Genomic DNA, 16774 nt, shown 5'->3' with positions numbered 1-16774 from the left:
CAGGCACAGGCATCTCCTTGTGACTCTGGGCAAGTCACTTAGCCCTCCATTGCTCCATGTAAGCCGCATTGAGCCTGCCATGAGTGGGAAAGCGTGGGGTACAAATGTAACAAAAAAAAATTTTTTTTAAAAACCCCCCAAAATATGTGACAGCATAGAGTGTAAGAAAAGGGGGAACATATAGATAGATAAAATAGAGTAAAAGGAGTTAGAAAATAAGGGGATTACATTAAAGAAAGTTGAAGACAGAAAGGTGCAAGAATATAATCTCAGCTACGGTAGGAGTGGATATACACATTCTGCAGCTATTGTATTGATCCACCGGGCCTATTTGCATACCATTTGGTTACTACATTGGGGAGCTAAAGCTTTGTGCTAGGCTTGTGTTAGGAAAACATGCACTTGGTGTTAAGGGTCAATGCAGTAAGCTGTCGTGGCATCAGTGTGTAGATTTGCCGTGCGCTGAGGCTTCCTTTTACTGTAGCAGGTAAAAGGCTTTTTTTTTAAACAAAAGAAAGGAAATGGCTGTGTAGTATGGTAAAACACTTCCCACACTGCCATTCCCTGGGGAGGCTTTACCACCACCTATTTAGGAGGCAATAAGGGGTCCTGTGCTAACCGGGCAGCACACGGTGCTGCCTGATTACTGCCGGCTAGGCCCCTGGCGCTGAAAAATAAAATTATTTTTGAGCGCCAGAAATGATGCACGGCACACACTGGCACTACAGGCCAATTTGCCAAATGCCCTTGCCACAGTAGCACTACTCCAGCTTTGCGAAAGTTAGCTGCAAATATTGATACATTTTTTGGAGTAGCCTAGTGGTTAGTGCAGTGGACTTTGATCCTGGGGAACTGAGTTCAATTCCCACTGCAGCTCCTTGTGACTCTGGGCAAGTCACTTAACCCTGCATTGCCCCAGGTACAAATAAGTACCACTTTGAATGTAGTTGCAAAAACCACAGAAAGGCAGTATATCAAGTGCCATTAACAAGATTCCATGCACAATCGCAAAGAGTAGCAACATTCCATGTAGAACCCCCAAAAATAGCAAGATTCCAGAATCCCAAGGAGTGGAAGAGTAGCCTAGTGGTTGCTACTATTTGAGATTCTACATGGAATGTTGCTAATGGAGGAGTAGCCTAGTGGTTAGTGCAGTGGACTTTGATCCTGGGGGACTGAGTTCAATTCCCACTGCAGCTCCTTGTGACTCTGGGCAAGTCACTTAACCCTCCATTGCCCCTGGTACAAAATAAGTACCTGAATATATGTAAACCGCTTTGAAAGTAGTTGCAGAAACCTCAGAAAGGCAGTATATCAAGTCCCATTTCCCTTTCCCTATTTGAGATTCTACATGGAATGTTGTTACTGCTGGAGATTCTACATGGAATGTTGCTACTATTGAGATTCTGTTGCTACTATTTGAGATTCTACATGGAATGTTGCTAGTGGAGGAGTAGCCTAGTGGTTAGTGCAGAGGACTTTGATCCTGGGGGACTGAGTTCAATTCCCACTGCAGCTCCTTGTGACTCTGGGCAAGTCACTTAACCCTCCATTGCCCCTGGTACAAAATAAGTACCTGAATATATGTAAACCGCTTTGAAAGTAGTTGCAAAAACCTCAGAAAGGCAATATATCAAGTCCCATTTCCCTTTTTCCTAAGCGAAACTGTTAATTCATTTTTTAAGACTTGATTTAACTCTTAAATGAAATGTATTAGGAAACAATTTGCTCTGCGTTTGCAGCCCTGCTATGTTTGACCAGATCTGGAACTGAATAGAGAAAATCGCTTTTAAAATGCAGCTGAAGGCTTTCATTGCACTCAGTGAACTTTCCTTGCAACGCTGCAGCTAAGCTTGTTTATGTCCAAGTGCATCAAGATATGAGCCCGTCTCCTCTGTTACAGCATTACTTGAGCAGTCACTGAACTTGAGGCCTAGAAACATTTCTGGTAGCAAGTTATTCACTGGGAATTACGTAGGACATTACGAGCTTCATTACAATGAGCCTTATTACCTCTCTGGGGATAAGTCACTCCCCTGATGTCACCAACATCTGGAGTTGAAAAGAGAACGTGGTCCGAGTGTGTTATGACTGTAATGTCATTAGAAGCTAAAACTCACAATGTCTCAGATAAATGGGCTCAATATTTACACATGCAATCTTAAGTTCAAAACCAAAACAGTAAAATCCAAATAGAATGATCTAGAAGTGGACGGCATAATTAACCCTTTTCCTTTTAACTGAAAACCATTTCTCTAGGACAGTCTGAACCATTTCAAGTGCTGCAGAGATCACAGCACTTTACTTATAAAACTGGTGAATCCTTTTTTTTTTTTTTTTTTTTACTATATCTTTATTAATTTGTCAGTAAATCGTATACTGGCAGCACGGTAGAAAACATACAACAATCATAAATTGACAAAAGAACAAAGCAAAACATTGCAGCATGTGCCTCAAACACATTTTAGCTGTCTCTCATGTTACCTAGCATACACAATCAAAATAACGGCAATCTTACTGACAGATTAGGTTATCAAAAACAAACAAACAAACAAAACCCCAACAAACCAAGGGCCGTTTCAAAGGCGCACTAACGTTTTTAGCGCACGCTAAAAATGAGCTTGCATTAACTGCGCCCACAGGAACATTGTGGGCATCTACACGGTTACTGTGCCTTTGTAAACAGGACCCCAAGAAAACTCCACTTTTTTCTTACAAATCAAACGACTGCAGTAAAGGCTAATGTATGATATAGGTCATCTAATATTTTTTTTTTGTTACATTTGTACCCCGTGCTTTCCCACTCATGGCAGGCTCAATCCGGCTTAGGTACTTATTTGTACCTGGGGAATGAAGGGTTAAGTGACTTGCCCAGAGTCACAAGGAGCTGCCTGTGCCTGAAGTGGGAATCGAACTCAGTTCCTCAGGACCAACCACTAGGCCACTCCTCCACTGTTGCTACTATTTGAGATTCTACATCTATTCCACTAGCAACATTCCATGTAGGAGTCGGCCCTTGCAGATCACCAATGTGGCCGCGCAGGCTTCTACATGGAATGTTGCTAGTGGAATAGCAACATTCCATGTAGAATCTCCAATAGTAGCAACATTCCATGTAGAATCTCCAATAGTATCTATTTTATTTTTGTTACATTTGTACCCTGCGCTTTCCCACTCATGGCAGGCTCAATGCAGCTTACATGGGGCAATGGAGGGTTAAGTGACTTGCCCAGAGTCACAAGGAGCTGCCTGCGCCAGGAATCGAACTCAGTTCCTCAGGACCAAAGTCCACCACCCTAACCACTAGGCTAGTTCAAGCAATACTATCAATTGCTTGAACTAGCCTGTGACATTCAAAATAGCTGTAATACTAATATGGATAATTGGAGAAAAGCCCTCAGAAACCAAAGAAAATAATCCTTGGTTTGAACACTGTTACGATATTTTCTCAGTGTTTAGTTTCTATCATTTATGTATATTTTTTAATCATTGCTTTTAAAAATTGTGGCTGTGTTTTAAACTATTGTTAAACTTAAAAAGTGCCACTCCTGTGCAATCTCTTTCAAATTTAAAAACTGACTTTATCAAGTTCAGTGTTTATGCTAAGTTCAAAAACCAACAACTTTTGTGCTGCAGCCATAAACTGGTGAATTCTAAGGGACTTTCCCCGGGATGTTTTCCTTTCCCATTGCGAGAGAAGTTTTTGAAAGGCAACTTTGTCCTACTTAATTCCCTCCCCCCCCCCCCCCCCCCCCCCCACCAGTGCCTGTTTTTTAGACTTCTGCAAAAAATAACAGGATAGTGAAGGGAAGCGGCTTTTTAGGAATCGAAGGAGGAAAGGATAAACGCATGAAGAAAAGAAATATTTTCTGTATTAACCAAATTGTTTTTAATATTTACAAGCGGCAAAGGTCAGAAAGAAAAACCATGAAACTAGTCACCAGAACTAGAACGCTTTCCAGGTGGCATATATATTGAAATTGGATTTTCATGCACCCAATAACTGTCAGACAGAAACAAAAAAAAGGCAAAGATCTGCCACAGAAATAGCAAATCAAAAGAAAAAAAGGAGATCTGAGCCAACAAGTAGGAGCATGATTAGAGCTAAAAGCCAGGGCAAGACAAGATGCTCACAATCGCTCATTCTTATGACTTTCAGTTTTGCACTCCGGGCAACAACTTTATCTATCAAGGTTCAAAATACCATATGAACTGACTAGAAGCCTTCGCTCCTCTGCTCAAAATCTATTACTTGTTCCCAGGGGCGTAGCCAGACACCCAACTTTGAGTGGGCCTGGACCCAAGATGGGTGGGCAGAAGAACCCCTCCCTGTCCCACGGGTGATTTGGTCTCTCCTTGTCTCACCTGCATGCCATCTTGCTATTTACAAGGTATGCAGGAGGGACAGTTGTTGGGAGTTTTCAGCTGGTGGGGCTTGGGAATCCCTGCCAGCCACCCCATAAGTGTGCTGCTACTGGGTGGGCCTGGGCCCACCCAGGCCCACCTTTGGCTACGCCACTGCCTGTTCCATCGTTTACGCAGATTTCTTTTGATACAATCTGAGCAAAACTCTTCAGTATTAATGGTCCTGAACTTTGAAATTCTCTATCGCTTTATCTTCGATTGGAATGTAACCTTGATAGGTTTAAATCAGGTTTACAGACAGTCCTCTGAGGCAGTCTAGGCTGGATTCTTTTGGGTAAGGACCTCTTCAGCTGTGCTGGGTGAAGGTTTTTCCAGCAGTGATGCAAGCAGAGTTTCCTTGAGCCCTGCTTCCAGGTTGGCTCCACCACAACCTGGAAGCTGTTCAAGTGCTGTGTAGGAGGACAGCTCAGGAGAATGGATGTTTCCACCGGGACTGAACTTTGGAGGATTCTCCAGCTCTTACTTCCTACCTCGAGAAAATTCCAAGCATGGACCCACACAAACAGCATTTGGAACAATTGATTGTGAGTACAGAGGCTTAAGCGGGGGAAGGGGCTCCTGGAACATTGGTGTCTACACTGGTAAGGTGGGCAATAGTTACATTGGATGCGCTGTGGGATGCCATGTGTGCTCTTAAACTCACCCTTTATTCAACTGGTTTCTAACTTTTCTTCTGAATTTAATATGATTTCCGTATCTTTGATTATCTGGTCTCAGGCTTTGAGTTAGAACTCAGATAGAGGTGGCCAGTTCAAATCCCACTGCTGCTCCTTGTGATCTTGGGCAAGTCACTTAACCCTCCATTGCCTCAGGTACAAACTTAGATTGTGAGCCCTCCTGGGACAGAGAAATATCCAGTGCACCTGAATGTAACTCACCTTGAGCTACTACTGAAAAAGGTGTGAGCAAAATCCAAATAAATTATTTTAGATTCTGTTGCTATCTGAAATTGTACATGGAATGTTGCTACTATTGGAGATTCTAGATGGAATGTTGCTATAGTGGAGGAGTGGCCTAGTGGTTAGAGCACTGGTCTTGCAATTCAGAGGTGGCCGGTTCAAATCCCACTGCTGCTCCTTGTGATCTTGGGCAAGTCACTTAACCCTCCATTGCCTCAGGTACAAACTTAGATTGTGAGCCCTCCTGGGACACAGAAATATCCAGTGTACCTGAATGTAACTCATCTCAAGCTACTACTGAAAAAGGTGTGAGCAAAATCTAAATAAATTGTAGTTCCTTTCCTTTTCAGTTTTGTTATATTGCAAACCGCTCAGATAATATATGTCTCTGGTGCAGTAAATTAAATGGAAATAAACTTGAAACCACAAATACACACTGGGGCTCATTTTCAAGACTTACAAAGTTCCATAGGTTACTATGGGCCTCAATTTCAAAAAAGAAAAACCTTCAAAAAGTGTCATAAATCAGCATTTGGACGAATTTCTTCTAAAAACGTCCAAATCAGTGTTTTTGAAACCTATTTTGCAGATGTTTATCTATTTCAAATACCTGATGGGTGACTGCTGAATAACTCCTGTTACATCAATAATCAAGCAATCTATGCTCTCAATCCTTATAATATATGTTGTTAATGGAGGAAAAGACTTCAGAAGCTCAACCACGTTTAAGCTCAGATAAGTGCAATTAAGATATATTGGCATATGAGTAAAGTTTATATTACTCCCCGGAGGTTTTTTAGACTAATGAAGAGCTAACCCAATATCCATTTAATACAAGGAATTCCCTTGACGTTTGGATAATTTGGCATCAACCGCACAAAGTTAAAAGCTTACAGGCTAACAAGCTGGTTGAGCTTCTGAAGTCTTTTCCTCCATTAACAACTTACATTTTAGGGATTGAGAGCATAGATTGCTTGATTATTGATGTAACAGATGTTTGTCTATGCAATTTGTCTGCAGTGCATTCAAATCACAAGGGGGGCGTTTTGGGGGCGGGCTTAGGGCGTTCCTAACACTTGGACGTTTTACAGCCATAATGGAACAAAACAAAAACGTCGAGGGTTAAAACTTCAATGTTATGGTCTAGATCTAAAACTGTTTTTAGTACGAAAAAGGCACCAAAAGGTGCCCTAAATAAGTAGATGACCTCTAAAGGGAATCAGGAATGACCCCCCCCCCCTGTACTCCCCCCAGTATATAACTGACCCCTCCCACCCCCTAAAGATGTGAATAAACATATTACTTACCAGCCTCTATGACACCTTCAGATGTTATAGCCAGGTCTATTAGAGCAGCATGTACACCCCTGGAATAGTCCAGTGGTGGTGCAGTGAACTGCGGACACGTGGACCCAGGCCCATACCTCCCCCTACCTGTTACTCTTGTGGTGGAAACTGTGAGCCCTCCAAAACTCACCAGAAACCCACTATACCCACATAAAGGTGCCCCCTTCACCTACAAGGGTTATTGTAGTGGTGTACAGTTGGGGGTAACAGGTTTTGGGTGGGTTTTTATTTATTTCAGCAGATAAGATAAGGGGGTCCGTGCTAGGACCGCTGCTTTTTAATATATTTATAAATGATTTAGAGATGGGAGTAACTAGCGAGGTAATTAAATTTGCTGATGACACAAAGTTATTCAAAGTCGTTAAATCGCGACAGGATTGTGAAAAATTACAAGAGTACCTTACGAGACTGGGAGACTGGGCGGCTAAATGGCAGATGATGTTTAATGTGAGCAAGTGCAAGGTGATACATGTGGGAAAAAAGAACCCGAATTATAGCTACGTCATGCAAGGTTCCACGTTAGGAGTTACGGACCAAGAAAGGGATCTGGGTGTCGTCGTCGATAACACACTGAAACCTTCTGCTCAGTGTGCTGCTGCGGCTAAGAAAGCGAATAGAATGTTGGGTATTATTAGGAAAGGTATGGAAAACAGGTGTGTGGATGTTATAATGCCGTTGTATCGCTCCATGGTGCGACCGCACCTTAAGTATTGTGTTCAATTCTGGTCGCCGCATCTCAAGAAAGATATAGTAGAATTGGAAAAGGTGCAGCGAAGGGCGACTAAAATGATAGCGGGGATGGGACGACTTCCCTATGAAGAAAGACTAAGGAGGCTAGGGCTATACAGCTTGGAGAAGAGACGGCTGAGGGGAGACATGATAGAGGTATATAAAATAATGAGTGGAGTGGAACAGGTGGATGTGAAGCTTCTGTTCACGCTTTCCAAAAATACTAGGACTAGGGGGCATGCGATGAAACTACAGTGTAGTAAATTTAAAACAAATCGGAGAAAATTTTTCTTCACCCAACGTGTAATTAAACTCTGGAATTCGTTGCCGGAGAAAGTGGTGAAGGCGGTTAGCTTAGCAGAGTTTAAAAATGGGTTGGACGGTTTCCTAAAGGACAAGTCCATAAACCACTACTAAACGGACTTGGAAAAATCCAAAATTCCAGGAATAACATGTATAGAATGTTTGTACGTTTGGGAAGCTTGCCAGGTGCCCTTGGCCTGGATTGGCCGCTGTCGTGGACAGGATGCTGGGCTCGATGGACCCTTGGTCTTTTCCCAGTATGGCATTACTTATGTACTTATGTACTAAGCAATGGTTAGATGAGTATCTGGAAGCATTTATATGAAGTCCAAAGCAGTGCCCCATCGCTCTCCTGGGATGTCTGGGGGACCAGTCTACTAAAAATGCTGGCCCCCCTCCTACATCACAATGGCTTGATTTTATAAGTTTTTCACTTGTACTTTTTTTTTCTTTTTTGAAAATGGCATGAAAAAGATAAACGTACAGAGCACAAAAACTTGTTACAAACAGTAATTTAAAAAAAAACAAAAAACAGACATTTTGTGGGGTTTTGAAAATGGTCATGTTTTCTATTCGTATTTGGGACGTTTAGGGCAAAACGTCCAAAGTCCGACTTAAACGTCATATTGAAAATGCTCCTCCATGAAACTTTGTAAGTCTAAGTGCTTTGAAATTATGCCTCATAATCATTTACAATATAATATGTACAGTGTCCCAAACATCAATATTTTAGCAGGAGATTATACTACAGATTATTATCAAAAAACAAACATAATCTCTTTAAACATTTTGTGGGAGAGGGGATCATCAGATCTTAATGCAACTCACTCCATATGAACATATCATTCTTTCTTCATTTACAGGAAAATGGTAGTGAAGTTTTTTTGTAAAAAATGAGAAATGGTATATTATCTGATGTATCGTGTTTATGTGTCATCAATAAAAAATTGTTTCAAAAAAAAATTCTTTCACAAAAACATGCATTGCAACATTGCACTTATCTTAGTAAGACGGCAACAGTGCTTAGTAGCAGGAGAACCCCCACCGACGTGGCCAGGTTTCGCAAAACTCCCTCAGGGAAGAGGTTCTCATTGATCTCATGGAGGCATATTTTCAAAGCACTTAGCCTTCCAAAGTTCCATAGAAACCTATGGAACTTTGGAAGGCTAAGTGCTTTGAAAATATGCCTGATATTCTCCTACATAGAAAACAAAATGGCCGCCATTTTGTAAAAAAAAATAATTAACGGTGATCTAATGAGGCATGCGTACGCATAAGTTTTATTGTATTCTGTAAGTGGCAGCCCTGCCCGTGCCTCACCCTTGTGAACGCCGCCCTTGCAATTACCTGATATACCCTTACAAAATATTTAGGTGTTCTGCTACCACTTACATTCATGCCTACTTGCTTGTGAAAGTGACATGTACATATGGATGCCCTGTTTTAGAACTGCCCCTCATCACCAACACCTTATACTCCAAGTGAAAGCCTTAGATCTTTCAATGACCATCGTTTAGTATTTTCTTGTCCTAGATTGGCCAGGCTGGACTCAAGCATTGTGAGTTCTTTTTTGTGGCACCCTTTGAGTGGAATAATTTGCCAACTCAGATTTGAGGCGAATTGTCTTTGGCCAATTTTAAAAAGGATTATTTTTTAGACAAGCCTTTAGAGGTCTGAGTTAGACACGGGTGCCCTGTCTTCTTGAGACAACCTACACAGTTTATTCTCTTTGTATGGAAGCGGGTGACGGTTTTAGGGATGAACATTTTATGAATCTTTCCTATAGTTTCATTGGAGTTCTTTATATTGATTTGAATTATAAACCGCCTTGGCCTATATTTTGCAGTAAATGCAGTAACAGGAAATATAAATAAACATTGTTACAGGGTTGTTTAAGAAGAAGGATGGTTTTGGGGTAACCGTAACCGTTAAGTTTAATCATCAAAATGTGCGTGGGGAAGTTAATTGAGCGGGTGTAAGACTAAACGTTTACCCAGCATCTAGGCCCTGGCTTGAGTTGACACTTTTTAGTCTCCCCTAGATTCCACTGAATGACAGTTCCAGGTATTCGCGTGAAACAAAGGAATAGTGTGACCAGCAGGGCAACTTCAGGAACAACAGGACGACGAAGTAACAAATAAAAAAAAAACTTTATTTATAATGCCCGATACGGCACCGTGTTTCAGCCAAGTGCCTGCCTCAGGGGCCTTTGTGTAGAGACGGTACCTAATGTGAATGAATGGACTTGGTTGTGTCGAACACTTGGGTGTCTTGAAAAAGACGCTCAGAGTTGTGCATGGATAAAACGCTGAAATTCTGTGATCGCTGCTGAACATCATCCTCTAGACTCAGTGAAAAGGAATGGGCCTGTAAACCTGGGGTCATGGGTTCAAGTCTCATCAGAGCCTAGCTTTGTCTTGGTTGCTGGAGGATGTGGTTACAGAAGTAAGCATAGCATATCTGGGTTTCAAAGGTTTGGGCAAGTTCCTGGATGAAAGATCCATAGTCTGCTATTTAGATAGTCAGGGGGAAGTCACTGCTGTCCCTGGGATTGGTAATATGGAATCTTGCTACTCTTTGGGATTCTGCTAGGTATTTGTGACCTGGATTGGCCACTGTTGGAAGCAGGATAATGAACCGCAACAAAGAAGATGTTCAACATGATGTGGGTACTGAAAAGAGTAAAACCATTCCTCCCACAGAAAACTTCCTGAAATCTAGTACAATCCACAGTACTCACCTATGCCGACTACTGCAACAGCATCTTCATCGGTTGCAAAGCCCAAATCATGAAAAAAACTCCAAACCGTCCAAAACACAGCAGCCAGACTCATTTTTGGCAAATCACGATTTGAAAGTGCAACACCACTAAGTGAAAAACTTCACTGGCTCCCTATCAAAGAACGCATAAACTTCAAAGCCCACACAATGATCCACAAGATCCTCCATGGCGAATCTCCAAGCTACATGGCCGACTTGATCGACCTACCAGCCAGGAACCGGTCCAAATCTTCTCGAACATATCTCAATCTTCATCTTCCCAATTGCAAAGGCCTCAAATACAAAACCTACTACGCATCCAACTTCTCCATTATAGCCAGCAAACTCTGGAACGCAATACCTCGACACATCCGAACAACCAATGAACATCCACCCTTCCGAAAGCTGCTGAAAACTTACCTCTTCAAACAACCCTACCCCAACAACCCAACTTAAATCTCGAACCTAATCCACACCACTAGCACCACCCATTCCAATCCTCTCCCCCACATCTCGTCCTATTCTCTATAACTGGGTTACCTTTGTGATACGTTGTACCATACTTTGTATTATCTCTGTGATACTTTGTACCACACTTTGTAAGCCGCACTGAACCTGCTATCGAGCGGGAAAGATCGGGGTATAAATGCTATAAATAAATAAATAAATAAAACTAGATGGACCATCGGTCTGTCCCAGTATGGCTACACTTATGTTCTGTTCTTATGTAGCATTAACCTTTGCTTCCCTTCAAATAATTGCCATGTGGTGGCAACCAGGAATTCAGGCTGAGGATCAGTCATTCTGCCACTGAGCTCAGCCACAAACTATTTTCAGGTATGAGGGCTCCAAGTTGAAAATAATACGTGCATATAGTGGGTGAAACAGGTGTTTGTGGGCAGGTCAAGGAACAAGGCGGAGGCGGGTGTTAAGGGAGAGACTTTTGAGCCTTCCAACACATTTTTCGGAAGGATGTAGCCCGGATATCTGATTTCACAACATTCACAATTCAAGATTTTTCCAACAGTCACCCTCCGGGACCAAAAGAATTCGGGGTGAATATTTGATTACAAAAAGTCAGAAAACATCTCACATCCTATTTGCATATTTCTTTGAAAAAAAAAACAACAAAAACTAACGAAATGAATCCTTGCTAATATTTTTTTTTCTACAGCACAAAGGGCAGTTTCTTTGCTAGTATGAAACAGAAAAACGCTCTTCATTGTCATAGAGACAAAACCCAGCTACTCAAAAAAAGCTGTTTGTTTGCTTTCCAGGCAGTCTTACATGTGAATAAAATCGATATAAAACTTACATCAGAAGTGGACAAGAAATCGTACTATTAAAAAACCCCATCTTTTTTCCTCGGTGAAAAAAAAAAAACCAACTTTCACGCGGTGGAAAATATTTAAGGAATAGAAAATTACATGCGAGAACCTATCCCTTCCATATGTCAAAACAAACCCCGCACATGTCTGTTTGCAGAGCTCCCTTGGCGAGCTCTCCATCAGAAAAAAAGCGTGGGCGCAGGCCAGGACTAACTCCAAAACTAATGTTTGCCTCCCCGGTATCCCTCACGCCTGGGGAACCTCGGTCACCGCCGGTGCAGCGTGTCTTAGCTCTGTTCCTGCTCTACTGACTGTACCTGGTGCACATTTTAGGATCTGCTGTGAATTAAACCGGCATTGTGTACGAAAATGTAAGAAATTGTTCATTCGGATTAGAATCTGTCTCTTACCTGTTCAGACTCACTTTCCTGCTGGTGGCATAACTGCCCTGGGTGGGAAAGTTGATCCCGACTAGTGCTTGGCAGAGCTGCAGCTGCTGGGTAAACGCGAACTCTTCCTCTGACACTGCAGCTTGCTGGAAAACCCGGCATGGCAGACCGGGTTGGATGCTCAGTGCTGCTCGCGTTCTCCCGCTGAAGTTCCACTTCCACTTTCAACTTGTACATGTAAACTGAGTAAGCAGCAGGTCTAGTGACTAGTGGCAACTTGTTTTTGTGCAAGCATGCTCTGTGGGTGTTGGAGGTACAGCACCTTGAGCCAAGCGGAAGAACAACCCTTGATCCCTATTCATTGTGTGAAACGGACATTTACCAATTTTAGGTAGGGCTGCAATCTTCCCTTTGCAATATTTTGGCAGGTTGTAAAGAATGCATGTCAGAGGTCAGTGCCGTTGCAGGCAGGATGGGGCCTTGGGGTTTGATTTCCAGCCTCATTTGCTGCTCCTTGATCTAATAACTGGTGTCTGGGAGACCTGACCGGGCAGCATTTACAGTTCACGGGAAGGATTGAGTCCCACCTGCCCTTAAGACCAGAGCTCATGAGCCCAGGCCTGACACAGAAAAGGGGAAACGATTTTGTTTAATATATTTTTTAACTGAACATGGAATGTAATTCTGCTACTGCATTTTTCTTCAATCATGAACAAGTTTGCACACTTCTACAGCTAAAAATGTGCTTCAACTGCTTTTTATTATTATTACTAGGAAAAAAAGGCCCGTTTCTGACAAAAATGAAACGGGCGCTAGCAAGGTTTTCCTCAGAGTGTGTGTGAGAGTGACTGTGTGATAGAGAGAGCGTGAATGTGTGAGTGTGTGTGACAGAGAGAGTGAGACTGTGTGCAAGAGTGTGTGTGTGAGAATGAGAGTGTGTGCCAGGGGCCCCCTCCCAGTTTCAGGGTCCGCCTGTCCCCCCTCCAAGTTCCAGGGTCCGCCCTCTCTCCCACCCACCCAGTTCCAGGGTTGTTGCCCCCTCTCCCCCTCCCTCCCAGTTTCAGGGTCCGCCTGGCCCCCCTCCAAGTTCCAGGGTCCGCCCTCCCTCCCACCCACCCAGTTCCAGGGTCGTTGCCCCCTTCCCCTCCAGCCACCCTACGATGTTTAAGTGAAAAATTAGGGAGCTGTGATTGTGTGTGTGTGTGAGAATGAGAGTGTGTGCCAGGGGCCCCCTCCCTCCCAGTTTCAGGGTCCGCCCGCCCCCCTCCAAGTTCCAGGGTCATTGCCCCCCTCTCCCTCCCAGTTTCAGGGTCCATCTGGCCCCCCCTCCAAGTTCCAGGGTAGTTGCCCCCCCTCTCTCCCTCCCTCCCAGTTCCAGGGTAGCTGCCCCCCTCTTCCCCCCTCCTCCTCCAGCCACCCTGCGATGTTTAAGTGAAAACTTAGGGAGCTGTGTAGTATAACAAAACGCACCTGCAACGTTGTGAAGCTGACTCCGTGGCTTCATTGAAGTGAAGGGTTGGTATATCACTGCTTTGAGGAGTGGATGTCGTTTTTAACAGGTTACTTTATTGGGGATTATATTGTGTAATAAAGTTTATGCTTTTAAGCAAGTGGCATTTAAGATGATTATTGTATTATTGCTTGGAATTGTGAATGAATATTTATAAAATTTGTTAGGTAGATGAATTAGTCATGTGAATAGTTATAGCCTCTCTTGCTTGAGAGAGCGAGAGAGAGCTGGTGGAGAACAGAAAACGTTTGTCCAGCACATCTGAACTGTAAAGTCATATTTCCTTGTCTGATTTTGGTTCAAGAGTTCTGAGTCTTCTCATAGTGATATTCTATACTCTGGTTTAAGCTCAGCTGCATGCCAATCACCCAGCGAGACATCAGAACAGTGAAATCTTGAGGGTCTCGGTGAAATCTTGGAGGAAATGGTGAAAAACTTGGGATTCTTCAGCGGGCTTCAGTTAATAAAGTCTCAGTGCATTTACTCAAAGCATCAAATGTGTGGTGACAGAGGAATGCTATCATCAGTTTAAGGGCAAGGAAAACTTGTGTAGCGTTAAGTCCAGTGCTCTGTTCACAGTGTGTGCTGCTTTCAGAGGATGCATACTTAATTAGCTCTGAAGCCCGCTCAGTTCCAATATAGAAAACACTCTCTCTGAAGAAGTTTATTAAGGCTAAATATTACGGGAGAAATGGAAAGACTCTTGAACAACTGCACATCCCATGCACTTACATCCTTGCAGCGCTCAGTACTGCCTGTCACAAAGAGATCTGCATCGTCTCGGATGCTTCTGAAAGCTGAAGTGGCCTACTTGAAAGCTACAGCTGCAGTTGGGTTATCCCATGTGGGATTCATCTTCGGCAAAGCCAAGTTGGCACCACAACCTAATCATATCATTCCACTCTTAGAATTGTGTGGAGCAGTAGAGCATTTCACCAAGTGAAATGAACATTCAAGTAGACACCTGTCACCAAAGTGCCATCAGAGATGCGGATTCGGAACTCAACAATGACAACTTAGCACCACCTGGGAATTTCAACACCAGACTCCTAAAGAAGACAACACGGAAATACTTTTAAAACAAATAGGAGGAAATATGTTTTCACTCATCGAATAGTTATGCTCTGGAACTCTTTGCTGGAGGATGTGGTAACAGCAGTTAGCAGAGCTGGGTTTAAAAAAAGGTTTGGATAAGTTCCTGGAGGAAAGATCCATAGTCTGCTATTGAGACAGTCATGGGTAAGCTACTGCTTGGTAGCATGGAACGTTGCCACGATTTGGGGTTTTGCCAGGTACTTCTGACCTGGCTTGGCCACTGTTAGAAACAGAATACTGGTCTAGACTGACCATTGCTGTGACCCAGTATGGCTACTCTTATGTTCTTATGTTGATCCCCCTTTAACTCAGGGTGAAATTGGAGCATATGGTCAAGGCATCACAACTTGAAAAAAAATAAACACAGAAACCTGGTGGCTACATGCACCACTTTGGCAACTCTAGGTTTCAGTTTCATTTGCTTTGTACGGAAACCCCCCTCTCAAAAAAAAGTCTGACCAAGGACTTTGGAAGCTTTATGCAAATGAGTTCCTCCATAGCAGTTCCCTTTACTGCTTTTCAAGAAAGGTCCCTTCCTTTTAAACAACTTAATGCCTCTTCCTTTTCCTGAAAGAGTTTACCAGGGAAACAGTCTATGGTTCAGTCTTTAGGCAATAAAGAAAATTCCCAAACTCCCTGCTTCCCAAACAGTCTCATTCCATGAAAATGCCGGTGGAAACAAAAACTACTCAGCACCCAAAATATCTATTTCATATCTTCTTTTTGGCCCCTCTTACAAGCCTAGGGCTCAAACAGCTAGCAGATCCCTTGCACAATCGCTCATAAGAAGACCTGACATCTATTAAGCCCACCCCTCATCTGCTAGCAGCAATTAAAAAAAGAACCCCCAAAAATACTTTACTTACAAAGCAAGCAGCTGGATTAACTTCCAGCTTCTCAATTGACAAGGAACGATACAGGGACCTAATGCTGGATACAAATGCACAAGCCTTCCAGGAGTCAGTTTTCTATTTCCATGTCTTTACATTCTTCAGATGTTATAGTGACTAAGCTCTCAAACTCCATGGGCTCCTCCCTTACTTCATCTGGACTATTAGTGGCTTGAGGGCCTCCACTTCCATGTGTTTGGGAAAATGCTCCTCCCCTTCTCTTTCCCAAGCTCTAAGAGTTTTAATGCCTTCCCCCTTTTCAGGAGGTTCCCTCCCAACTTGTCTGGGTAACCAGGATCTTTGCTGAACCTTCTTCACCTTTCCTTGGGTGCCTGGCAACCTTTTACTAGAAGAACCTGGGCGCCCTCTGTTGGGGGTTCCATAAAGGGGTAGGAGAGCATTGACCTTGAGGTGGCAGGGCCCTTACAGTCCCTCTTCTTCCTTCCTCACAATACTTAATACACATCATGCACACATACACAATACCTCCGCCTGTCCCCCTAGTTCCCAGACACATACATCTCACACATTCCTACATACCCACCACTCACACTCAACCAACAATCTATGCACATCTTCCCCACCCACAACTCTACTCATCTCCATATATACTACACCCCCACAGACACTCCTTCAACAGATCTATGTTGGAATGCATCCCAAAGTTATGTCTGCAAGCGCCCTTACTTGTTCATTGGTATAGCAGGGGAGGGGTGTTTTTGAAGACAGATGTCTAGATGCACCACCACAAAGGAACACCTGCAAACAGAAGCTGTGGAAACAAGAGGAGATATCCCAGCATGCCTCTGGGGATGTGGAAAGTGAGGCTTCTGGCCTGGGTTCAAACACACTGCTCCATAGGGTTACATCATGTTTAAAAAACATATACACGTCACTTTTTCCACACTGCCATTCTTTCAGATTCTGAGCAGAGTATTGTGTCTCAATTTCAGTTCTATTGTTCCTGCCCAAGCAACCGTGATTAAAAAAAAAGTGATCAAAGTTTTATACAGCTAGGTACAGGCTTCCAAGTGTGGGTCTCTTCTGGCATCAAGAAAAGAATGGACTTACCTGCCAAAACAAGAGAAAGCTCTAACTCA

General features: G+C 43.1%; 1 protein-coding gene across 2 annotated transcripts in view; it reads right to left on the bottom strand.

Annotated features, from left to right (window-relative positions):
* Window positions 1–12400, bottom strand: part of LOC115473987 (synaptotagmin-like protein 2) — a 188098-nt gene extending 175698 nt beyond the window's left edge. For both annotated transcript variants that reach the window (XM_030209231.1, XM_030209234.1), the window contains exon 1: window positions 12201–12400. The gene's annotated coding sequence lies outside the window, so the exon portion shown is untranslated. The remainder of the gene's footprint in view (window positions 1–12200) is intronic.
* Between the last annotated feature and the right edge of the window lie 4374 nt (window positions 12401–16774).

This window comes from Microcaecilia unicolor, chromosome 7 (assembly GCF_901765095.1).
Source record: "Microcaecilia unicolor chromosome 7, aMicUni1.1, whole genome shotgun sequence".
NCBI classification, from domain to species: domain Eukaryota; kingdom Metazoa; phylum Chordata; class Amphibia; order Gymnophiona; family Siphonopidae; genus Microcaecilia; species Microcaecilia unicolor.
Note: the sequence above shows the minus strand (reverse complement) of the source record. Positions and strands in the feature narration are given on the sequence as shown.